Source organism: Aulostomus chinensis, chromosome 1 (genome assembly GCF_037954235.1).
Source record: "Aulostomus chinensis isolate RoL2024-O1b breed Wild chromosome 1, RoL_Achi_v1.0, whole genome shotgun sequence".
Classification (NCBI taxonomy): domain Eukaryota; kingdom Metazoa; phylum Chordata; class Actinopteri; order Syngnathiformes; family Aulostomidae; genus Aulostomus; species Aulostomus chinensis.
In genome coordinates, this window is record NC_141320.1 from 16,299,482 (window position 1) to 16,325,636 (window position 26,155).

The 26,155-nt window shown below is 45.0% G+C and overlaps 3 non-coding genes across 3 annotated transcripts; 2 read left to right on the top strand and 1 right to left on the bottom strand.

Moving 5' to 3' along the window:
- Positions 1–9,928: 9,928 nt before the first annotated feature.
- On the top strand, positions 9,929–10,011 carry trnal-cag (transfer RNA leucine (anticodon CAG)). The gene has a single exon. It is a non-coding gene; the product is annotated as a tRNA-Leu (tRNA).
- A 4,562-nt stretch (positions 10,012–14,573) lies between these two features.
- On the bottom strand, positions 14,574–14,645 carry trnam-cau (transfer RNA methionine (anticodon CAU)). Its single transcript has one exon. It is a non-coding gene; the product is annotated as a tRNA-Met (tRNA).
- A 415-nt stretch (positions 14,646–15,060) lies between these two features.
- trnah-gug (transfer RNA histidin (anticodon GUG)) lies at positions 15,061–15,132 on the top strand. Its single transcript has one exon. It is a non-coding gene; the product is annotated as a tRNA-His (tRNA).
- The last annotated feature ends 11,023 nt before the right edge of the window (positions 15,133–26,155 follow it).

Sequence of the window (26,155 nt, forward strand, 5' to 3'; positions counted from 1 at the left end):
CCCTGACCATGACTCTGAATGCTTCTTCAACATGCTACAGGCTGTAAATACAGGATGCTATTATTCTCTCATGTACTCCTTTTCAATCAGATGCTGACGGTGTCCTGGATTCAGACGGATGATTTCTTAGCAGGAAAAGAAGACCTGCCAGATCATTCCAGGTTAACAGGATTACAAGACCTCCATGTAACTCTACATGTTGATATGACAGGAACAGATGTTGCCTGCTTCAAACTGTTAGACCCAAATACGGGATCACAATTCTCTGTGTTCTCAGATACTTTGGCAAGAACCCCAAAAGGTGTTTTCTATTTACCAAACGTTGGAGGTTTGGCTTTGTCACTGTTTCAGGTTGATAAAACCTCGCCCCATATTTCCGTGGCTGCTGTAGAAGGAATAGAACCACAGCGACTCGGCCCTATAGCACATTACATGACTCACAATTCCCTGGAGGAAGGGTTTTTATGATGACATCATGTACAGCCATTACAAAGGTGTAGGTTGGACTGTGACTGTGAATGGTAATTGGTATTGTAACCCAGGTTACTAGGCTCTATTTGGAAAAGTCCAGATTCCTCAATTTATTAAATAAATAAATACAAAAACATCAAGTTTGATTAAATAAATAGCCTAAAATGATTTTACATGGAATAAATAAATTAGTTCATGGTTAAAAATATTAAAAAGGGTCAATAAATAGGTTAAAAACATTAATAATACACAAATTATTATATTTGTTAAAAAGGGTATTTTATTTCATGTGAATGTGCCTTTAAAATAAAAAAAAAAGTGTAGTAAAAGATTGGGGTGACATGCGAAGTTCACTTGACGCAACGTAACAGATCAGACGCGTCAAGGTCAGGGGTCTCCTTCCGCTCTCTCTCTCTCTTCCGGACTTGAACGAAGTAGCGGCACGCAGACATTTCACTGCAGCTAGAATGAGCTTTTGGTGTAAGAGAGCAAGACAGATGCTGTTTTTAATTCTGCGCGGAGACCGGAGTCCTTTCTTTCTTTTTTCCTGTGGGTCGATTTGCGGACTGTGCTTTAAGAGGATGCAAGCAACCTGTAAGTTTTGCCATTAACGAGTGCGGTTAGCTAGCTTGTTAGCCGCTGCCTCGCTACGTTGCAACTGAAAAAAAAAGGGAAAAGAAGTCATGCTGAGCTCCCGTGCTGTCCCCGTTTCTTTTAAGTGAGAGCTGGACTGCTGATGAGCCGTGTGGGTGACATTAAATCTGAAGAAGTGTGTGTTTAAATACTACTGAGTTTCTGGCCGGGTCTTTTCTTTTCCATGGTTCAAGATGCAGATTTTCTTCTGCTGGGTTCTTCCCTGATGAGGGAAGAACTCACTGAGAAGAAGACGACTCTTGAACAGCTGAGATCCCAGAGTGAGGAGAGAGAGGCAGAAAATGGATGTTTGAGGAGACGAGTTTCTACTGCATCTCAGGAGAAAGAGACCTTCACTGCTGCGTTGGCCCACCTTGAATCAAGGAAGGACCAGGACCCCACAAAGTGACAGTCTGAACGGTGAAGTTCAGAGTCTTCTATGTGCAGTGAGAACACAAAAGAAGAAAAGGAACAGTGCTCAGTGGGAAATCCTGGGAAATCTTCATGATTTAAAAAGCTGTTTGAAAGAGGAAAATCATGACCTTCAAGTGAAGGTCCAGCAAACTTCTGAAGAGCAAACAGACTCTCCCCTACGTCCAGCCAGAGAAGAGCAAGCAGACTCTCCCCTACGTCCAGCCAGAGAAGAGCAAGCAGACTCTCCCCTACGTCCAGCCAGAGAAGAGCAAGCAGACTCTCCCCTACGTCCAGCCAGAGAAGAGCAAGCAGACTCTTCCCTACGTCCAGCCAGAGAAGAGCAAGCAGACTCTCCCCTACGTCCAGCCAGAGAAGAGCAAGCAGACTCTCCCCTACGTCCAGCCAGAGAAGAGCAAACAGACTCTCCCCTACGTCCAGCCAGAGAAGAGCAAGCAGACTCTCCCCTACGTCCAGCCAGAGAAGAGCAAGCAGACTCTCCCCTACGTCCAGCCAGAGAAGAGCAAACAGACTCTCCCCTACATCCAGCCAGAGAAGAGCAAGCAGACTCTCCCCTACGTCCAGCCAGAGAAGAGCAAACAGACTCTCCCCTACGTCCAGCCAGAGAAGAGCAAACAGACTCTCCCCTACGTCCAGCCAGAGAAGAGCAAACAGACTCTCCACTACGTCCAGCCAGAGAAGAGCAAGCAGACTCTCCCCTACGTCCAGCCAGAGAAGAGCAAACAGACTCTCCCCTACGTCCAGCCAGAGAAGAGCAAACAGACTCTCCCCTACGTCCAGCCAGAGAAGAGCAAACAGACTCTCCCCTACGTCCAGCCAGAGAAGAGCAAGCAGATGCTCTCACATGTTCTTCTGCAGAGGAGCCATGGGATTCTGCTGCATGTCCTGCAACTGAAAAGCAGAATGATGGGGGCACCCTGGAGACTGGACCTGCTAGGGGTCAAACCAGAGGTCTACTGAGCCGTGTGACATCTGGTGTAGAAGATGCTCTGTTCATGTTCATAGCTTCTTCTTTGTGTGCTTTTCCTCAACTCTGTTTTCTTTGTTTGTTATATATGATGATACCTTGATCACCACAGCAGTTGATCCCAGCTTGATTAGCTGAGTGCTTTGCAGTCTAAAGCACTTTAGTGATACCTGTGGGGTCCCTTATCCTCCCTGACCACAGGGATTCAGCCTCACTGAAGGAGAGTGAACCTTCCAGGTTGCAGCTCCTAGACTCTGGAACGCTCTCCCACTGGACATGAGGATGCTGTGGACACCTTTAGAAAGAAGCTAAAGACCCATTTGTTTAGTAATATTATTGTTCATGATGGAATCGTCCCTCTGTACCTGCCCACACAGGTCAAGAGGTCAAATGATTCCCTGTTTAAAACAGCTCTTCCATCACATGGATGTGCATCCCAACAGTCAGAGCTCACAGACGCTCCTATTCCCTCCAGTGGGAGGCACTAGGAGTGACTGATGAGGGTCAGGGGGGTCAGGCTAGTCCAGATAGTGGGTCTGTATGAGGATGTTAGGGAGGGATAAGGTAGTGGCAGAGTTCAGGCTGTAGTTGTGCTCCAACAGTTGAGACAGGGCAGGACAAAAAATGACATCCTGATGGCGTTAGGAGTGATTCTTACAAGAACCAATCAATAAAAGTGGGTGGTGACCTGCTCATGTGACGCTTGTGTTGATGATTACTGGGTCTCCTCCATGCTCATTTATCATGAATGAATCCCTCTGAGTAAAACACCTGATGACTCCTGAGTTGTTTCACAAAATGTGTGTGTGTGTGTGTGTGTGTGTGTGTGGGCAATAACTCCAAGTTTTCTATGTATAGATCAAACAATTATTCATCAGTTGGATACACTGACAGTGGAAGTTCAGGTTTCCTGTAATTCAGTTTGCAGACAACACAGAAAACTGCCCCTGACCCCTCCCCTCATTCTGGAGGCTTTAACATGAAAATGAAAATGCTGAGAGACACAAATGCAAATCAGGATATCTGACCAGAGGTGACATATTTTTAATGCTTTTCTTGTTATATTTGTTATATATGTTCTGTATGGTTATATTTGTTATGGTTGTTATGGAGTTTATGGTTATTATCTCTGTTTCTTGTGTCTTTGTCTTTGTCGTCCTCCCCTTCGTCCGTCCTGGATTTTTGACCCTGGTTGCAGGAAGCGTGTGACCTCAACTCCTTTTTCTGTGTTGCTGAACGTAGAGCCTTGCTTCATTGTGCTCGCTAAAGTGTGATCCTCCCTGCTAATTCCTTATTTCGTTGACTAATTACCCACCAAAAATTAATACCTAACTGCTTTATTTGGCTGAAGTTTAAAAGACCATCATTCTGGTAGCAACAGTCTTTCTGCCTTGTAAACACGCTAAGCTAACGATGGCTTCTCCCTCTTGTTCTCCTCTCTCCTGCTCAGAGTGCCACATGTTTTGTTCCTCCTCTGCCTCCTTTAGTGATACTGATAAGTGTGTTAAATGTAGTTTTTTGTTGTGTTTGAGGTGAGGCTTAGCGAGGTTGAATTGGACCTGCAGCGGCTCTGCACCAAAAGCTGCGAGAGCTAGCCAGCCCTCACTAGCAGGTGCGGACCACCTTAGCTTAGCTCCTAGCTTAGGCCCAACTAGCGCTCCCCCAGCAGCTCCCAAGCATCTGGGAGAGCGCCAAGAAAAGTTGGGCCTAAGCTAGGATGTGCTTGCTCATGAAGAATTGTTGGGTGTAAATTCATTTAAGGAGTGTTGAACTGAACCTGTTCTACTTGTAAAGTGTAACTTTTGTTATTTGGTGCTTTACAGGGTTATGACTTGACTGCAGCTTTGACCTGAGCAGGTGTTCATCCACATCTCAGTAACAGGGGACACTTTATCACACCAGTGGACAAACATCAGCATTCATCACCCAGCAGCTCCTCTGATCAACAGAACAAGCTGAAGTATTCTGGAGAATGAGGGCATCGATCCCTCTACCTTTCACATGCTAAGCTAGCGCTCTACCATTGGAGCTAATTCCCCTGTTAAGGAGCACAGCAGATAATGGAGGTTGACCTTCACCATGGTTGAATGAGCGTCATCAGTTGAAGCTTCTCTGGTTGACCAATGTAATGGAGACCAAGGGTTCCATGACATGAATGATTAATTGAAGGTAGCATTTGTCTTGGTATTAACAGTTTATGTAAATTAGAGGCACACACACATGTTAATGGTCAGGTTTATTGAATCAGCAAACAAGTGAAATATTTTCTATGCCATGTGTTCCAGGGAGGGACCTGGGAAGCACAGGGGGACCGGCCATCCTGCCTGTGGAAAATGAAGACCCCAGTGTCAGTCAGTGGGAATCACTGTGCAAGGCCTGGTATTTAGTGTTGATCTAGTTTGTCTTATGTAAATGTGGCAGTTTCAGTCGTCACGTCAGTCCTCACCTCTTCCTGGTGGTTTCCTTAAAGGGGGTGGAGCCAAAAGGGGAGAGCGGTCCAAGGAAGCTCCTTAAGAGCTGTAGGTGCAAACCTTTGCTCCCAGATGGGGGAGGGGGTACAATCACAGGCAAGGTTCATTGAATGATTATGTGGATGTATTATTGAGTTGGTGTAGTAGTCTGGAATCATGTATATATTTAGTCAAGTTAAGTTGTTGAGATGGTGCTGGTTTGATGTAAATATTGATTGTAGAGCATGGTTGTGGTCTCACCTCCACTCTATGGGCCATCCATCGTCATCTTCTGCTTATTATTATTATTATTACACAGAAAGATCCCGCGCCCGAGCCAGGACTCGAACCCGGAACCTTCTTGCTGTGAGGGCACAGTGCTAACCATTGCACCACCGTGCAGGCCCGCTATGGGGGCTGATCTGTCAAATTTCCTGCAGCCAGGAGGGAATTAAAGGCAGTCAGGGGTTTTTAATGTAAGTTGATGGTGTCTCATGCAATCTCTTTCAATACTCCAGTGGTGGTTTAAGTGAAGAAAAACATGGGTTAGTCAGTAGGACTCTGTGTGTGTGTGTGTGTGTGTGTGTGTGTGTGTGTGTGTGTGTGTGCAATAACTACAAGTTATCTATGTATAGATCAAACAATTATTCATCAATTGGATACATTGACAGTGGAAGTTCAGGTTTCCTGTAATTTACAGCAGTTTGCAGACAATGCAGAAAACTGCCCCTGACCCCTCCCCTCATTCTGGAGGAGGCTTGGTCTTGGATTTTTGACCTTGGTTGCAAGAAGCCTGTGACCTCAACTCCTTTTTCTGTGTTGCTGAACGTAGAGCCTTGCTTCATTGTGCTAGCTAAAGTGTGATCCTCCCTGCTAATTCCTTATTTCGTTGACTAATTACCCACCAAAAATTAATACCGAATTGCTTTATTTGGCAGAAGTTCAGAAGACCATCATTCTGGTAGCAACAGTCTTTCTGCCTTGTAAACACGCTAAGCTAACGATGGCTTCTCCCTCTTGTTCTCCTCTCTCCTGCTCAGGGTGCCACATGTTTTGTTCCTCCTCTTCCTCCTTTAGTGATACTGATAAGTGTTTTAATGCAGACTTTCCTTCGTGACAACCGATTTGATTTGGAAACCATCTCATCTAAATCTCCCTCCAAAAACCCTCTTCTGCAACTTTGTACCCAAGTTGTCTCCTCATCAGGCACCACAGTATCCAGTAGGTTCAGTTAAAACAGTCATCAGTGATTAATGTTCATGTTCAATGATGAGGTTTTGATTTATTCTTCTAGAATCATCTGAACAAACCCTCCTCAACACAGTGAAGCCTTCATCTGACAGGAGGAGTTTCTTTTCCCAGTGATTCCACTGGTAAAGTGAAAAGCTTCGTTCATCAGACTGGTCTGATAGGATCAACTACTGGTTGCTCTGGAGTGGAAACAGCAACCTGTCAGGAAACATTAGCCAGATCAAAGCCAAGATTAAAGCAAGAGCCTCCAGATCAAAGTCAGAATTGATGATGATGTCATCAGGGGGGCTTTGATAGTGTCTTTATTTGTACCTGGAATTCTGTCTTTGATCTCAGGAGGACATGAAAAAAACACAATAGAGGAAAGTATAAGAGAGCACATTCAGCTTCATTCACTGTTACACTGTTTATACTGTTTACATTGTCTGCACTTTATTCACTCACTCCAGTCACCTTACTCTTCATTTTATATTGTGTACATCCTGTATGTAGTATATTTATTGTATTTTATCTTTAATCTTATTTTTATTCTCTTATTTATTCCCACTGTCATGTCCCTCTTTTTTACTATTGTTTTTTAATGTCATGCTGCTCAGTTGTACCGTACTTTAATTGCCCCTCGGGGATAAATAAAGTCATCTGAATCTGAATCTGAATCTGAATTAGAAACACTTGAACTGTTCAACAGTAGAATTTGTTTGAAACAGTTTACAACACTGAGATTTTTGTATTTTCAGTTTAATTCTAACTTAAAACTGGGCATGAACATTTTTAGTCGTTCATATTCTAATATACAGAGGAAGTCATGACATTCCCTTTTTTTAACCTGTCCTGTTCAGGAAATGGAAATGGAAATTTAGCTGCTATGTTGAATCAGAAAAACCTTTTGAAGTCTACTTTTGCTTCAGTCAGAAAGTAGACTGTTGTTAACTCTCACAATGGTTGGTGATTGTGGAGGAAGACAAAATCCTTATGAATCTCTTTTTAACAGACACACATTTCTAAAGACGCAGGTTCATTTTATTTTTCTTCTTTTAGCAGAGGATGGTTTTGATCCATCGACCTCTGGGTTATGGGCCCAGCACGCTTCCTCTGCACCACTCTGCTCTACCATTGACTGAACAGTCCTTGTTTTAGCAGAGCATTATCGGTCTTTGTCTCTGCCCTGCTCTCCTGCTCTCTTTCCCCACACCGGTCAAAGCAGAAGGCCGTCCCCACTGATCCTGGATCTGCTCGACGTTCCTGCCTGTTAAAAGGAAGGTTTTCATCGCCACTGTTGCAGGATGTGCTGCTGGTGGAGAATTGTTGGGTGTAGATTCATTGAAGCAGTTTGGTGCTGGACCTGCTCTACTAGTAAAGAGTCATGAGAGAACTTTTGTTGTGACTTGACACACACACACACACACACACACACACACACACACACACACACACACACATTCATTTCTTCCTGCCATGAACACAGACTGTGTGTTTAATGTTAACAAAAATTCTACTTTGTCAGTGAATTAATTCATTTCATATTACAGTCTGCAACTTTCAGTTTCTGTCAGGATGTCCGAGCGGTCTAAGGCGCTGCGTTCAGGCCACAGTCTCTCCTGGAGGCGTGGGTTTGAATTCCACTTCTGACAAAGGACATTTTCTCAACATTCCTATGCATCCACAATGGTACATTCCAAACCCAGTTGAAGCTGCTCTCCACTGATGGGAGTGAGTGGTTGAACTGGCAGCAGAGGAGGCAAAGGAGCTTCCCTGTGATGGTCCAACATCGCCTGGTTTCCTCCAACATGGAGCAGCCACCAAACTCTTAACTTCAATGTTGGATCAAAGTCTACTGAAGGAATGTGTTTGGTTCAAAAACCCATTTGTGTTCATCCTTCAATTCACATTTTGTCCATTAACTTCATCATCAGAGTCTCCATCTCATCACATGACTAAAGTCTGGGTTCTGTGTTGGTGGTAAACATCCTTCCACTCACCCAGGCTCCTCACTGGTCTGCACACAGAAATGCATATTTTACTGGTTTAACCAGTTCCTCAAGTAGTTTAGGAAAAAAGACACTTTGTTAGCTCCTGTAAAGGTCCCACTTTGGGTCGTAACACTTTTTTCCTGACTGCTTGATGTCTCAGTCAGAACAGCTGAGATGAGAACTGAATGTCTGGATTTCTTCCTGACATCATCAGGGTCTGAGGAGTTCATTGAAAAAAGGATTCAGTCAGATGGGAGTTAGAACTTGGAGACCAAAGAAGGAACCTCCAAATTCAGGACCCTGAGATCAAAGTGAAAGCTCTGATCTCAGAGGTCTGGGATATTTCACATCCTGATGGCCCTCCAAAATAAGAGCCCTGTGTCACTGTCTAAAAATCATCATTTGTTTGTGAAAAAATCAGGGTCTGTTTGTCAGACTTTGTCAGACCTTTCCCCAAATCATCATTTGTTTGTGGAAATTAGATCCAGAAAACCACTGCAGTCCCTCGTACATGATTAGTGCCATAGTTTGTCTCACTTGTTTCATCTTTGATGGTTCCATGGTGGAATGGTGAGCACTCTGGACTCTGAATCCAGTGATCCCAGTTCAAACCTCAGTGGGGCCTCCAGCAGGTCTCTGACAGGTGTTGATAGAGGAGTTGTGGCTGCTGACTACAGTGGAAGACACCATCAACAATGATGTGTAGAAGCTCTCAGCTCCTTCAGTCACATGACTGGGCCATCCTGTCATGTCAGTGATGTCACTTGGCAGGACTGCCATTGCATTCTTAATTCTATAACATCTGAGATTAAAATCTATGGAATTACAACCAACAAGCAGTCAAACACCTGATCAGATGCTCCTTCATCAGGCTGAGAAGAATCAATCTAAACTGGGATGAAGAAAATTAACTGAGAGGAGAAACCTCCTGATTGGATGACATGGACCCACCTGATCCATGTCAGCCTTGTTGGAGCAGAAAGAGGTGGATCAGAGGAATCAGTGGATCAAGACTCAGGTGGCAGATGAAGAATCTCTGTATTCACAATGGAGTCAGAGAAATCTTCCAACGTGAGAGAACGTGACAGACCATTTTATACTGAAGACAGGCTGTGTGTGTGTGTGTGTGTGTGTGTGTGTGTGTGTGTGTGTGTGTGTCCCTACTGACTGGAAACTGAATAATAACCAGACTAACTTTTATCTTTGACCAAGTCTGGTTGACTCACTAAATTCATAACTCAAGTGATTATTTAATTCATGAACAGAACATTTGTCTAAAGTCATGATCAAATTCATGTAAAATCTGAGCAACGAGGGTTTGAAAATGTTCCAATGAGCCAAACCAATGTTGACAGTTAAAAGAAGCCAATGTGGGAGGATTCTTTCTGTCTCAGCAGTAAAGACCAATCCCACAGCGCCAACCAGGTTGATTGCAGGTGATGTCAAGTGGTATTTAGAGGAAGCTCCTCATTGTGTTTGGTTCCATGGTGGAATGGTGAGCCCTCTGGACTCTGGGTCCAGTGATCCCAGTTCAAGTCTCAGAAGGACCTTCCTGTCTGGAATGTGTCCCATGTAACAAACTGATCAAGAGATGTTACGTGGTTCAAATGTTCTGGTTCGTTTCTTACTGCCATGAACACAGACTGTGTGTTTAATGTTAACAATAAATGCAACAACTAAGGAGCCAGTAGCTCCTGTGGAAAAAAAATTCTACTTTGTCAGTGAATTAATTCAGTCTGCAACTTTCAGTGTCTGTCAGGATGGCCGAGCGGTCTAAGGCGCTGCGTTCAGGTCGCAGTCTCTCCTGGAGGCGTGGGTTCGAATCCCACTTCTGACAAAGGACATTTTCTCCACATTCCTATGCATCCACAGTGGTAAATTCCAAACCCAGTTGAAGCTGCTCTCCACTGATGGGAGTGAGTGGTTGAACTGGCAGCAGAGGAGGCAAAGGAGCTTCCCTGTGATGGTCCAACATCGCCTGGTTTCCTCCAACATGGAGCAGCCACCAAACTCTAACTTCAATGTTGGATCAAAGTCTGCTGAAGAAATGTGTTTTCTTTCAATTCACATTTTGTCCATTAACTTCATAATCAGAGACTCCATCTCATCACATGACTAAAGTCTGGGTTCTGGATTGGTGGTAAAATATCCTTCCATGCCCCTCACTAGTTTGCACACAGAAAAGCATATTTTACTGGTTTCAGATCTCTTAGCTTGTTCTCTCTCTTAAACCTGCTGAGGCAGCTTTCATTGTGTGATTCATTTTAAAATATAAATATGGAACAGAACCATTGGAATCAGATGTCAGGACATTTGAAGGAATGTCAATCTCCTGTTGAAATGTTGCAGTGTGCAGCTGAGGCTCTCTGGCAGTGGCACCAGGAGCCCCAATGGCAGAACCTGGACCCTCCTGGAGGAGAACCACAGGTGAGGGCCTTCTTGGCTCTAAATTGATGGAAATAAAGTGTCTGAGGCTGTTAGCAGCCATGAAGTTGATCTGGTTGGCACTGGTATTTGTTCTTGCTGCAGCTCAGGAGTGATTCAGGAGAAGAGTTTCAGAACAGCCCAGGTTGGGGACTGGAATTCTAAAATTTCCCCTGGAACCAAACAACCTTGGAGGGTAAAAGCTCCAATCATAGCCACTCAGATGCAGCAGCAGAAGAAGCTGTCATCCACCCTGACAGTCAGAGCATCAAGTCAAGAAAACATCACCATCTTGTAGTTCCAAACCTTCACCTGTCAGATTCAGCTACTTCTGATTGTGGGACTTTAAACTTGAACACAATGGAATTTGGACAAGGAGTTTTCCTTCCAGTCCAAACATCATCGTCCAGCCTCCAACCAGAGGTCCATCAGTTATCATGGAGCCACAGGTGGAGTCTGGATTCTTTTCAAGAAGGAGACGGCAATGACAGTCCTGCCAAGTGACATCACTGACATGACAGGATGACTTCAGTCATGTGACTGGATGACTTCAGTCATGTGACTGGATGGCAGTGCAGATTCCAATGTAGAGGTTGGGGAAATAGTCTCTGAGAATCCAACTTGAAGCCACGCCCTCCTTGTTCTTCAAAAACCCAAACAGCGACCATCAGTCTCCCACCAATCCTGTACTTGGTTCAATGTTGCTGTTCCATTTTGCAGCATTCATCCCCTCATTCTGGAGGCTTTAACATGAAAATGAAAATGCTGAGAGACACAAATGCAAATCAGGGTATTTGACCAGAGGTGACATATCTTTTAATGCCTTTCTTGTTATATTTGTTATATATGTTCTGTATGGTTATATTTGTTATGGTTGTTATGGAGTTTATGGTTATTATCTCTGTTTCTTGTGTCTTTGTCTTTGTTGTCCTCCCCTTCGTCCGTCCTGGATTTTTGACCTTGGTTGCAGGAAGCGTGTGACCTCAAGTCCTTTTTCTGTGTTGCTGAACGTAGAGCCTTGCTTCATTGTGCTAGCTAAAGTGTGATCCTCCCTGCTAATTCCTTATTTCGTTGACTAATTACCCACCAAAAATTAATACCTACTTGCTTTATTTGGCTGAAGTTTAAAAGACCATCATTCTGGTAGCAACAGTCTTTCTGCCTTGTAAATTCTCCACTCCAAGCTAACGATGGCTTCTCCCTCTTGTCCTCCTCTCTCCTGCTCAGAGTGCCACATGTTTTCTTCCTCCTCTGCCTCCTTTAGTGATACTGATAAGTGTGTTAAATGTAGTTTTCTTGTTGTGTTGGAGGTGAGGCTTATGGTGAGGCTGAATTGGACCTGCAGCGGCTCTGCACCAAAAGCTGCGAGAGCTAGCCAATGCTCACTAGCTGGTGCAGACCAACTTAGCTTAGTTCCTGGCTTAGGCCCAACTAGCGCTCCCCCAGAAGCTCCCAAGCATCTGGGAGAGCGCCAAGAAAAGTTGGGCCTAAGCTAGGATATGCTTGCTCATGAAGAATTGTTGGGTGTAAATTCATTTAAGGAGTGTTGAACTGGACCTGTTCTACTTGTAAAGTGTAACTTTTGTTATTTGGTGCTTTACAGGGTGATGACTTGCTGGGGACACTTTATCACAGCAGTGGACAAACATCAGCATTCAACACCCAGCAGCTCCTCTGATCAACAGAACAAGTTAAAGTATTCTGAGAAGGAGGGCATCGATCCCTCTACTGCTCACATGCTAAGCTAGCGCTCTACCATTGGAGCTAATTCCCCTGTTAAGGAGCACAGCAGATAATGGAGCTTGACCTTCATGCATGGTTTAATGAGCGTCACCAGTTGAAGCTTCTCTGGTTGACCAATGTAATGGAGACCAAGGGTTCCATGACATCAATGATTAATTGAAGGTAGCATTTGTCTTGGTATTAAGAGTTTATGTAAATTAGAGGATCACACACATGTTAATGGTGAGGTTTATTGAATCAGCAAACAAGTGAAACATTTTCTATGCCATGTGTTCCAGGGGGGGACCTGGGAAGCACAGGGGGACCGGCCATCCTGCCTGTGGAAAATGAAGACACCAGTGTCAGTCAGTGGGAATCACTGTGCAAGGCCTGGTATTTAGTGTTGATCTAGTTTGTCTCATGTAAATGTGGCAGTTTCAGTCATCACGGTCAGTCCTCACCTCTTCCTGGTGGTTTCCTTAAAGGGGGTGGAGCCAAAAGGGGAGAGTGGCCCAAGGAAGCTCCTTAAGAGCTGTAGGTGCAAACCTTTGCTCCCAGATGGGGGAGGGGGTACAATCACAGACAAGGTTCATTGAATGATTATGTGGATGTATGACTGAGTTGGTGTAGTAGTCTGGAATCATGTATATATTTAGTCAGGTTAAGTTGTTGCTGGTTTGATGTAAATATTGATTGTAGAGCATGGTTGTGGTCTCACCTCCACTCTATGGGCCATCCATCGTCATCTTCTGCTTATTCCTTACTAGTAAGGGTCGCGGGGGGGGCTGGAGCCTATCCCAGCATCTATGGGCGAGAGGCGGGGTTCACCCTGGACAGGTCGCCAGTCCATCACAGGGCCAACACACAGAGACGAACAACCATTCACACTCATACCTACGGTCAATTTAGAGAATCCAATCAGCCTCGTCCCCAAATTGCATGTTTTTGGACTGTGGGAGGAAGCTGGAGTATCAGAGAGGACGCATGCAGGCACGGGGAGAACATGGAGACTCCACACAGAAAGATCCCGCGCCCGAGCCAGGACTCAAACCCGGAACCTTCTTGCTGTGAGGGCACAGTGCTAACCACTGCACCATCCTGCAGGCCCGCTATGGGGGCTGGTCTGTCTAATTTCCTGCAGCCAGGAGGGAATTAAAGGCAGTCAGGGGTTTTTAATTTAAGTTGATGGTGTCTCATGCAATCTCTTTCAATACTCCAGTGGTGGTTTAAGTGAAGAAAAACATGGGTTAGTCAGTAGGACTCTGTGTGTGTGTGTGTGTGTGTGTGTGTGTGTGTGTGTGTGTGTGTGTGTGTTTCCATGCAGACTTTCCCTTGTGACAACCGATTTGATTTGGAAACCATCTCATCTAAATCTCCTCTCCAAAAACCCTCTTCTGCAACTTTGTACCCAAGTTGTCTCCTCATCAGGCACCACAGTATCCAGTAGGTTCAGTTCAAACAGTCATCAGTGATTAATGTTCATGTTCAATGATGAGGTTTTGATTTATTCTTCTAGAATCATTTGAACAAACCCTCCTCAACACTGTGAAGCCTTCATCTGACAGGAGGAGTTTCTTTTCCCAGTGATTCCACTGACAGTGAAAAGCTTTGTTCATCAGACTGGTCTGATAGGATCAACTACTGGTTGCTCTGGAGTGCAAACAGCAACCTGTCAGGAAACATTAGTCAGATCAAAGCCAAGATTAAAGCAAGAGCCTCCAGATCAAAGACAGAATTGATGATAATGTCATCAGGGGGCTTTGATAGTATATTTATTTGTACCTAGAATTCTGTCTTTGATCTCAGGAGGACATGAAAGAAACACAATTGAGGAAAGCAGAGGAGAACATTCAGCTTCTTTAGAAACACTTGAACTGTTCAACGGTAGAATTTGTTTGAAACAGTTTACAACACTGAGTGACAGGATTGAAGAGGGAAGGTTTTCTACTTTAAATTTAATTCTAACTTTAAACTGGGCATGAACATTTTTAGTAGTTCATATTCTAACATACAGAGGAAGTCATAACATTCCCTTTTTTTTAACCTGTCCTGTTCAGGAAATGGAAATGGAAATTTAGCTGCTATGTTGAATCAGAAAAACCTTTTGAAGTCTACTTTTGCTTCAGTCAGGAAGTGGACTGTTGTTAACTCTCACAATGGTTGGTGATTCTGGTGGAAGAAAATATCCTTATGAACCTCTTTTTAACAGACACATATTTCTAAAGATGCAGGTTTATTTTATTTTTCTTCTTTTAGCAGAGGATGGTTTCGATCCATCGACCTCTGGGTTATGGGCCCAGCACGCTTCCTCTGCGCCACTCTGCTCTCCCATTGACGGAACAGTCCTTGTTTTAGGAGAGCATTATCTGTCTTTGTCTCTGCCCTGCTCTCCTGCTCTCTTTCCCCTCATTTAGTCCTTGACATGATCCATGCTCTACAGCTCTGCGGGTGGAATGAAGACCTGCGTCTGCTCTGCCCGTGCCGTCCTTCGTCTCAACCTAAATTGTTTGACCCACCTTTATAATGCTGCAGACAACACAACCAAACTGGCCCCGATCAGGATTTGACCGGCCGAAACATGCCCTAAAAACACCAAGAATAATATCCACCACCTTCTGAACGGCGCCTGGCCCGTCTCCTGCATCAGGGGCCGCCGCAGTCGCGCATCAGCTGTTCAACAGCTGTTCGCCGCAACACTCAATGAGACAAAGACATCGAAGCTCAAACTGCTGTTGAGGAAGCCGTGATCGTATAGTGGTTAGTACTCTGCGTTGTGGCCGCAGCAACCCCGGTTCGAATCCGGGTCACGGCAGCATGAGATAAATTTCTTTGTGTGTATTGATGGACACAAGCCACGCAGAAATTTCCCACAATGCAATAGGGCAGTGTTTGGTCAGTGCTGAGCAGGCGTCAGTCTGAAAATGATGTCACATTATTGTGTCATCACTTGACCAGACCCAAAAGTAGGCTCAGGTATCAGTTTCTTCTCAATGCTAACGTCTGCTAGCTTAGTCTGCTACTTTGATGGCTCTGTCTGCTCTAAGGTCCAGACCCCTGGATGTGGTGGTTCCTACCTGAACGTAGATTCTGTCAGCTCATGTTGTTAAATCAACTCACCAGGAACACCAGTAGATTTCAATGGACTGACAATGAGTCTCATTGAATGGTAAACATGTCAAATATGAAGTCATCACCTGAGGAGGTCTGCTGCTGGAATGAAGCTCCAGATATTCACAAGATATTCTAGATCTTAAAATAAAGCATTTTTATATTTGATTTCTTATTCATTCAGGTCATCCAGTCATGTGACTGAAGTCATCCAGTCACGTGACTGAAGTCATCCATTCATGTCAGTGATGTCACTTGGCAGGACTGTCATTGCCGTCTCATTCTAGAAAAGAATCCAGACTCCACATACAAGATGGTTGATGTTTTCTTGACTTGATGCTCTGACTGTCAGGGTAGATGACAGCTTCTTCTGCTGCTGCATCTGAGTGGCTAGGATTGGAGGTTTTACCTCCCAAGGTTGTTTGGTTCCAGGGGAAACTTCAAAATTCCAGTCCCCAACCTGGGCTGTTCTGAAACTCTTCTCCTGAATCACTCCTGAGCTGCAGCAAGAAAAAATACCAGTGCCAACCAGATCAACTTCATGGCTGTTTTTGTAGTGATTTGGTTCTAAACAAATAAAACTGACTTGACTTGATTTGGTGCCTCATGAGGAGAAAATTTGGGCACAAAGGTTGGACAAGAGTGTTTGTGGAGGGGTGTTTTTTTGTTGTTGTTGCAGTGTTGTAAGTCACTGTAACTGCAGCTGAATGATTGAACTTTCTCCAAATGTCCTCAAGATGGTTTCCAATGACATCAGTTGTCACAAGAGGAAGTCTGCATGTAAACACACTCAGGTGTGCCCAGCTATTCTTATGAGAACATTCGATCAACTTCATTCTATGTGCAGCCTAACCTTAATCTTAATCTTAATCTTAACCAACTGAATCTTAATCTTTATTTGAAACTAAACTCAATCCAGACCTTCACTCTGAAAGAACTCACAAACTGCATTGCGCTGCATCAGGGCCGGTCTTTGGTCCCCATGAGGACGAGGACTCCTGATCAGTGTTGATGATGGAAATGGTCTCCAACACCATAAAACAAGAAATACACACACGTGTAAACACACACAGTGACCCCGCATGTCGTTTTTGCCCAACTTAAATTTTCATTCATTACCCAGAACCTCTCAAAAGCCCTGAAGAAAAATTGAATATTTGGAGTTTGAAAGCCATAAATCACATCCATATCATCTTGTCCATCTCAGTCTGACCTCATCTTTGTTTGTTGTTTTTTAAAGAGGGACAAATTGGTACTTGGTCAAAAAAGCACTGTGGGAAAATGATCCTGCTTTCAGGGAGGTCTTTGGTGAGTTTGCTAACAATGCAGAGAACCATGACGGTACCAAGCACAAGGCTGCTGCCCTCTGCATCACAGCTACACTTTGGAGTCTGTTTGAACTGAATGTGAAGGGTCTGACATCATCACACCAGTATGACAACAAGTGACCATGAACCAAAAGAAAACCTTCACTGATGAGTCCATGGATCTCATTGATCTGTGCCATTTCCTGATCTTCAGGTTCTGTCTTTGATTTCTTTCTTTGATCTCTAAATTCTGTGCTTTGGTTTCCTTGGTCAGTCTTTGAATTCTGGTTCATAATAAAAAAGAACTCCCAGCATATTTCTGCAGACCATAGATAGGGATTTTACCAACTGCACCATAGCAACCCTCTTGCTGTCTGCTGTTGTGCCATTGAAAAGTAAGACAGCCTGGCAGTCAACAAACTGGGCTCAACAGAAGAATGTCAACGAAAGATGGATTAAAGACCAGGAGGAAATGTAACCAACCTACAAAGATGGAGGGGAATTGAGACCCACATGTTTGCCATCCTTGATGAACTGTCCACTGGTGCAGGGGATGAGGTCATGGCCATGATCTGGGAGCCAGTCCTGGATGTTAAATGCCCTGATGATGGACAGTGCAGTGGCAAAATGTCTGGTCCACTGACTGAACTCTGCCACAAATGAGGAACAACAGTCAGCAAGGAGTAGAAACGAAGAGGAGAAATGGAGAGAACAGAAAGAATGAGAGATCATGGAGGAAAGAGGCTGATATTTGCAAGTGTCCTGAGTACAACACAGCAATCTAGAGAAACCATGACCTGGATTACTGAGGACCTCCACTGGCAGTTCATTTCTGTTGATCATAGGGCCATGCTGGGTGAAGCAGGAATGAATCCTGGGACTGAGGTTGTGGAGCAATGGTCACCTTTCCTGCTGAAACTGTCAATTCTTCTGCTTGGTTCTCTCCACAAAACCAGTCCCTTAACGGAGCTCAAACCCCAGTTACAGCTGTGAGAGCCCAGAATCTGACACACTGGACCATCAGGAACAGCTTTGTGCTTTCAAACAACAGAGACGACACTCAAGGACTCAGGGAATGCAGGAATCTCTGGCCTCAGCTGACATGTTGAATTTCAGCAACACTTCATGATGCTGAGTTTCGCAAACCAATGAGAAGATGAAGGAGGCCGTCAACTCCTTCAAGCTCAACATCTCCACTGCTTTACCCAGGAGGTCAGGAGGTCAAAGCAGAACCTGCACCCCCCACCTCTGATGTTTACTCCACACAGAGATGAGGGGTCTGTTCAGAAGAGTGAGCTGGAGTCTGGGCAAGTCTTTTCATTCAGTCCCTGGTTGAAACAATTGTCTCCACCAACTTCAGTATGGGTCTGGACCTGCACAGGTTCCAATCCCTGTCTTGGTCCCAAGGGTTTGTTGAACCAGAGAAGCTTCAAGTGGTGACGCTCATTAAACCCTGCATGAAGGTCAACCTGCATTATCTGCTGTGCTCATTAGCAGGGACTTAGCTCCAATGGTAGAGTGCTAGCTTAGCATGTGAGAGGTAGAGGGATCCATGCCGTCCTTCTGAGAATACTTTAACTTGTTCTGTTGATCAGAGGAGCTGCTGGGTGATGAATGCTGATGTTTGTCCACTGCTGTGATAAAGTGTCCCCTGTTACTGAGATGTGGATGAACACCTGCTCAGGTCAAAGCTGCAATCAAACCAGGGACTCTGAACCACACAGTGAAGGAGTTTGTCATCAAGATTTATGGCAGCTTTGAAACTTCCCACCATCTCCTGAATGTGGAGCAACTTGTCCTGCCAAAACTGTCCCCTCTTCCATTCTTAATAACACCTGTCCTGACTGGCAATCAAGCTAGGCTGCAGCGGTGAAAGCACTGAATGCAGCCAGGATACACAATGACTCAGGATACACAGGAATCTGTTGACTCAGCTGGAGAAGCAGAGGGTCCACCAAGACCAGCAGACACCTTCATTCTTGATTCTTGATTTCAAGGGCAGCCCCTTGAGATGCACCATCTCATTTTGGAGGGGGTCCTGACAAATAATGACCAACAATACAACAATAATAAAAGTAGATTATATTTTCAACACAAGGACACACACATCATACACCCAGGTACAGGCCAACAATGTTCCCCAAAGCCCCCCCCCCCCCCACCACCACCACCACCACCACCACCACCATCCAGTATTATACAAAGTATGATCAGAGATCCCACTGCAGAATAAGAGTGGGCCTGTGTTCACATACTCATACATTTAAACACCCATCTCAATAAATACTGCTTCCATGCACCATTAAAGTACACAATGAATATTCATACACAAATATCCACATATTTACAGTACAGAGAACAAACAAGAACAAGTAGAGAGTGAATCCTGGAGAGAAAAGGGGAGGTGCATCAGAAACGAGAGCAGATGTTTGAAAATGCTTGATGATTTGAAGATGAGAAAGGAAGAGAGAGACCCAAGTGAGGAGGAAAGGTTGTTCCAATCTGATGGAGCTTTACATACAACCAGTCAAAGCAGGAGGCCGTCCCCACTGATCCTGGATCTGCTCGACGTTCCTGCCTGTTAAAAGGAAGGTGTTCATCACCACTGTTGCAGGATGTGCTGCTGATGGAGAATTGTTGGGTGTAGATTCATTGAAGCAGTTTGGTGCTGGACCTGCTCTACTAGTAAAGAGTCATGAGAGAACTTTGTTGTGATTTGGTTCTAACAAATAAAAATGATTTGACTTGATTTGGTGCCTCAGGAGGAGAAAATTTGGGCACAAAAGTTGGACAAGAGTGTTTGTGGAGGTTGTGGATCAAAGTTCTATTTATATCCAACACATAAAATCAAACAATGTGAAGCAGGCTAATGAACAATAAATCAAATATAAAAATGCTTTATTTTAAGATCTAGAATATCTTGTGAATATCTGGAGCTTCATTCCAGCAGCAGACCTCCTCAGGTGATGACTTCATATTTGACATGTTTACCATTCAATGAGACTCATTGTCAGTCCATTGAAATCTACTGGTGTTCCTGGTGAGTTGATTTAACAACATGAGCTGACAGAATCTACGTTCAGGTAGGAACCACCACATCCAGGGGTCTGGACCTTTGGGCAGGCAGAGCCATCAAAGTAGCAGACTAAGCTAGCAGACATTAGCATTGAGAAGAAACTGATACCTGAGTCTACTTTTGGGTCTGGTCAAGTGATGACACAATAATATGACATCATTGTCAGACTGACGCCTGCTCAACACTGACCAAACACTGCCCTATTGCATCGTGGGAAATTTCTGCTTGGCTTGTGTCCATCAACACACACAAAGAAATTTATCTCATGCTACCGTGACGCGGATTCGAACCGGGGTTGCTGCGGCCACAACACAGAGTACTGACCACTATACGATCATGGCTTCCGCAACAGCAGTTTGAGCTTCTATGTCTTTACTGATTGAGTGTTGCGGCGAACAGCTGTTGAACAGCTGATGGGCGACTGAGGCGGCCCCTGATGCAGGAGACGGGCCAGGACCCGTTCAGAAGGTGGTGAATATTATTCTTGGTGTTTTTAGGGCATGTTCCCACCCATCTTCACGTGGGTGACAAAAATGGATTTTTTGTAAAGATTTCGGCGCGAGTTCGGCCTGTCAAATCCTGATCGGGGCCAGTTTGGTTGTGTTGTCTGCAGCGCCTGGCGCGCTCAGCGGGAGCGAGTCCGATCATTATAAAGGTGGGTCAAACAATTTAGGTTGAGACGAAGGACGGCACGGGCAGAGCAGACGCAGGTCTTCATTCCACCCGCAGAGCTGTAGAGCATGGATCATGTCAAGGACTAAATGAGGGGAAAGAGAGCAGGAGAGCAGGGCAGAGACAAAGACAGAGAATGCTCTCATAAAACAAGGACTGTTCCGTCAATGGTAGAGCAGAGTGGCGCAGAGGAAGCGTGCTGGGCCCATAACCCAGAGGTCGATGGATCGAAACCATCCTCTGCTAAAAGAAGAAAAATAAAATGAACCAGTGTCTTTAGAAATGCGTGTCTGTTAAAAAGAGGTTCATAAGGATTTTTTCTTCCTCCACAATCACCAACCATTGTGAGAGTTAACAACAGTCCACTTTCTGACTGAAGCAAAAGTAGACTTCAAAAGGTTTTTCTGATTCAACATAGCAGCTAAATTTCCATTTCCATTTCCTGAACAGGACAGGTTAAAAAAAAGGGAATGTCATGACTTCCTCTGTATGTTAGAATGTGAACGACTAAAAATGTTCATGCCCAGTTTTAAGTTAGAATTAAACTGAAAATACCGAAATCTCCCCTCTTCAATCCTGTCACTCAGTGTTGTAAACTGTTTCAAACAAATTCTACTGTTCAACAGTTCGAGTGTTTCAAATGAAGCTGAATGTTCTCCTCTACTTTCCTCAGTTGTGTTTCTTTCATGTCCTCCTGAGATCAAAGATAGAATTCCAGGTACAAATAAAGACACTATCAAAGCCCCCCTGATGACATCATCATCAATTCTGTCTTTGATCTGGAGGCTCTTGCTTTAATCTTGGCTTTGATCTGACTAATGTTTCCTGACAGGTTGCTGTTTCCACTCCAGAGCAACCAGTAGTTGATCCTATCAGACCAGTCTGATGAACGTAGCTTTTCACTGTCAGTGGAATCACTGGGAAAAGAAACTCCTCCTGTCAGATGAAGGCTTCACTGTGTTGAGGAGGGTTTGTTCAGATGATTCTGGAAGAATAAATCAAAACCTCATCATTGAACATGAACATTAATCACTGATGACTGTTTTAACTGAACCTACTGGATACTGTGGTGCCTGATGAGGAGACAACTTGGGTACAAAGTTGAAGAAGAGGGTTTTTGGAGAGGAGATTTAGATGAGATGGTTTCCAAATCAAATCGGTTGTCACAAGGGAAAGTCTGCATGGAAACACACACACACACACACACACACACACACACACACACACACAGAGTCCTACTGACTAACCCATGTTTTTCTTCACTTAAACCACCACTGGAGTATTGAAAGAGATTGCATGAGACACCATCAACTTACATTAAAAACCCCTGACTGCCTTTAATTCCCTCCTGGCTGCAGGAAATTAGACAGACTAGCCCATAGCGGGGCTGCACGGTGGTGCAGTGGTCAGCACTGTGCCTTCACAGCAAGAAGGTTCTGGGTTCGGGTCCTGGCTCGGGCGTGGGATCTTTCTGTGTGGAGTTTGCATGTTCTCCCCGGGCCTGCGTGGGTTCTCTCCAGGTACTCCGGCTTCCTCCCACTGTCCAAAGACATGGACATTAGGGGACGAGGCTGATTGATACTCTAAATTGACCGTAGGCGTGAGCGTGAATGGTTGTTCGTCTGTGTGTTGGACCTGCGATGGACTGGTGACCTGTCCAGGGTGAACCCCGCCTCTCGCCCGTAGATGCTGGGATAGGCTCCAGCCCCCCCCCCCCCCCGTGACCCTTACTAGTAAGGAATAAGAGGAAGATGACGATGGATGGCCCATAGAGTGGAGGTGAGACCACAACCATGCTCTACAATCAATATTTACATCAAACCAGCAACAACTTAACCTGACTAAATATATACATGATTCCAGACTACTACACCAACTCAATCATACATCCACATAATCATTCAATGAACCTCGCCTGTGATTGTACCCCCTCTCCCATCTGGGAGCAAAGGTTTGCACCTACAGCTCTAAAGGAGCTTCCTTGGGCCACTCTCCCCTTTTGGCTCCACCCCCTTTAAGGAAACCACCAGGAAGAGGTGAGGACTGACGTGACGACTGAAACTGCCACATTTACATAAGACAAACTCGATCAACACTAAATACCAGGCCTTGCACAGTGATTCCCACTGACTGACACTGGGGTCTTCATTTTCCACAGGCAGGATGGCCGGTCCCCCTGTGCTTCCCAGGTCCCTCCCTGGAACACATGGCATAGCAAATGTTTCACATATTTGCTGATTCAATAAACCTGACCATTAACATGTGTGTGTGCCTCTAATTTACATAAACTGTTAATACCAAGACAAATGCTACCTTCAATTCATCATTTATGTCATGGAACCCTTGGTCTCCATTACATTGGTCAACCAGAGAAGCTTCAACTGATGACGCTCATTCAACCATGCATGAAGGTCAACGTGCATCATCTGCTGTGCTCCTTAACAGGGGAATTAGCTCAAATGGTAGAGCGCTCGCTTAGCATGTGAGAGGTAGAGGGATCGATGCCCTCATTCTCCATTATACTTTAACTTGTTCTGTTGATCAGAAGAGCTGCTGGGTGATGAATGCTGATGTTTGTCCACTGCTGTGATAAAGTGTCCCCTGTTACTGAGATGAGGATGAACACCTGCTCAGGTCAAAGCTGCAATGAAGTCAAGTCATCACCCTGTAAAGCACCAAATAACAAAAGTTACACTTTACAAGTAGAACAGGTCCAGTTCCACACTCCTTAAATGAATTTACACCCAACAATTCTTCATGAGCAAGCACATCCTAGCTTAGGCCCAACTTTTCTTGGCGCTCTCCCAGATGCTTGGGAGCTTCTGGGGGAGCGCTAGTTGGGCCTAAGCCAGGAGCTAAGCTAAGTTGGTCTGCACCAGCGAGTGAGGGTTGGCTAGCTCTTGCAGCTTTTGGTGCAGAGCCGCTGCAGGTCCAATTCAACATCGCTAAGCCTCACCTCCAACACAACAAGAAAACTACATTTAACACACTTATCAGTATCACTAAAGGAGGCAGAGGAGGAACAAAACATGTGGCACTCTGAGCAGGAGAGAGGAGGACAAGAGGGAGAAGCCATCATTAGCTTAGCCTGTTTACAAGGCAGAAAGACTGTTGCTACCAGAATGATGGTCTTTTAAACTTCAGCCAAATAAAGCAAGTAGGTATTAATTTTTGGTGGGTAATTTGTCAACGAAATAAGGAATTAGCAGGGAGGATCACACTTTAGCTAACACAATGAAGCAAGGCTCTACGTTCAGCAACACAGAAAAAGGAGTTGAGGTCACACGCTTCCTGCAACCAGGGTCAAAAATCCAGGACGGACGAAGGGGAGGACAACAAAGACAAAGACACAAGAAACAGAGATAATAACCATAAACTCCATAACAACCATAACAAATATAACCATACAGAACATATATAACAAATATAACAAGAAAAGCATTAAAAAATGTCACCTCTGGTCAAATACTCTGATTTGCATTTGTGTCTCTCAGCATTTTCATTTTCATGTTAAAGCCTCCAGAATGAGGGGAGGGGTCAGGGGCAGTTTACTGTGTTGTCTGCAAACTGAATTACAGGAAACCTGAACTTCCACTGTCAATGTATCCAACTGATTCATAATTTTTTGATCTATACATAGATAACTTGTAGTTATTGCCCACACACTCACACACACACACACACACACACACACACACACACACACACACACACACACATTTTGTGAAACAACTCAGGAGACATTAGGTGTTTTACTTCGAGGGATTCATTCATAATAAATGAGCATGGAGGAGACCCAGTAATCATCAACACAAGCGTCACATGAGCAGGTCACCACCCACTTTTATTGATTGGTTCTTGTAAGAATCACTCCTAACGCCATCAGGATGTCATTTTTTGTCCTGCCCTGTCTCAACTGTTGGAGCACAGCTACAGCCTGAACTCTGCCACTACCTTATCCCTCCCTAAAAACCTCATACAGACCCACTATCTGGACTAGCCTGACCCCCCTGACCCTCAGTCACTCGTAGCGCCTCCCACCGGAGGGAATAGGAGCATCGGTGAGCTCTGACTGTTGGGATGCACATCCATGTGATGGAAGAGCTGTTTTAAACAGGGAATCATTTGACCTCTTGACCTGTGTGGGCAGGTACAGAGGGACGATTCCATCATGAACAATAATATTACTAAACAAATGGGTCTTTAGCTTCTTTCTGAAGGCGTCCTCAGCGTCCTCATGTCCAGTGGGAGAGCGTTCCAGAGTCTAGGAGCTGCAAACTGGAAGGTTCACTCTCCTTCAGTGAGGCTGAATCCCTGTGGTCAGGGAGGATAAGGGACCCCACAGGTATCACTAAAGTGCTTTAGACTGCAAAGCACTCAGCTAATCAAGCTGGGATCAACTGCTGTGGTGATCAAGGTATCAACATATAGAACAAACAAAGAAAACAAAGTTGAGGAAAAGCACACAAAGAAAAAACTATGAACATAAACAGAACATCTTCTACACCAGATGTCACACGGCTCAGTAGACCTCTGGTTTGACCCTTAGCAGGTCCAGTCTCCAGGGTGCCCCCATCATTCTGCTTTTCAGTTGCAGGATATGCAGCAGAATCCCGTCGCTCCTCTGCAGAAGAACATATGAGAGCATCTGCTTGCTCTTCTCTGGCTGGACGTAGGGGAGAGTCTGCTTGCTCTTCTCTGGCTGGACGTAGGGGAGAGTCTGTTTGCTCTTCTCTGGCTGGACGTAGGGGAGAGGCTGTTTGCTCTTCTCTGGCTGGACGTAGGGGAGAGTCTGCTTGCTCTTCTCTGGCTGGACGTAGGGGAGAGTCTGCTTGCTCTTCTCTGGCTGGACGTAGGGGAGAGTCTGCTTGCTCTTCTCTGGCAGGACGTAGGGGAGAGTCTGTTTGCTCTTCTCTGGCTGGACGTAGGGGAGAGTCTGCTTGCTCTTCTCTGGCTGGACGTAGGGGAGAGTCTGCTTGCTCTTCTCTGGCTGGACGTAGGGGAGAGTCTGTTTGCTCTTCTCTGGCTGGACGTAGGGGAGAGTCTGCTTGCTCTTCTCTGGCAGGACGTAGGGGAGAGTCTGTTTGCTCTTCTCTGGCTGGACGTAGGGGAGAGTCTGCTTGCTCTTCTCTGGCTGGACGTAGGGGAGAGTCTGCTTGCTCTTCTCTGGCTGGACGTAGGGGAGAGTCTGTTTGCTCTTCTCTGGCTGGACGTAGGGGAGAGTCTGCTTGCTCTTCTCTGGCTGGACGTAGGGGAGAGTCTGTTTGCTCTTCTCTGGCTGGACGTAGGGGAGAGTCTGCTTGCTCTTCAGAAGTTTGCTGGACCTTCACTTGAAGGTTATGATTTTCCTCTTTCAAACAGCTTTTTAAATCATGAAGATTTCCCAGGATTTCCCTCTGAGCACTGCTCCTTTTCTTCTTTTGTGTTCTCACTGCACATAGAAGACTCTGAACTTCACCGTTCAGACTGTCACTCTTTGTGGGGTCCTGGTCCTTCCTTGATTCAAGGTGGGCCAACTCTGCAGTGAAGGTCTCTGTCTCCTGAGATGCAGTAGAAACTCGTCTCCTCAAACATCCATTTTCTTCCTCTCTCTACTCACTCTGGGACCTCAGCTGTTCAAGAGTCGCCTTCTTCTCAGTGAGTTCTTGTCTCATTTTTTTCTTCTCTGCTTG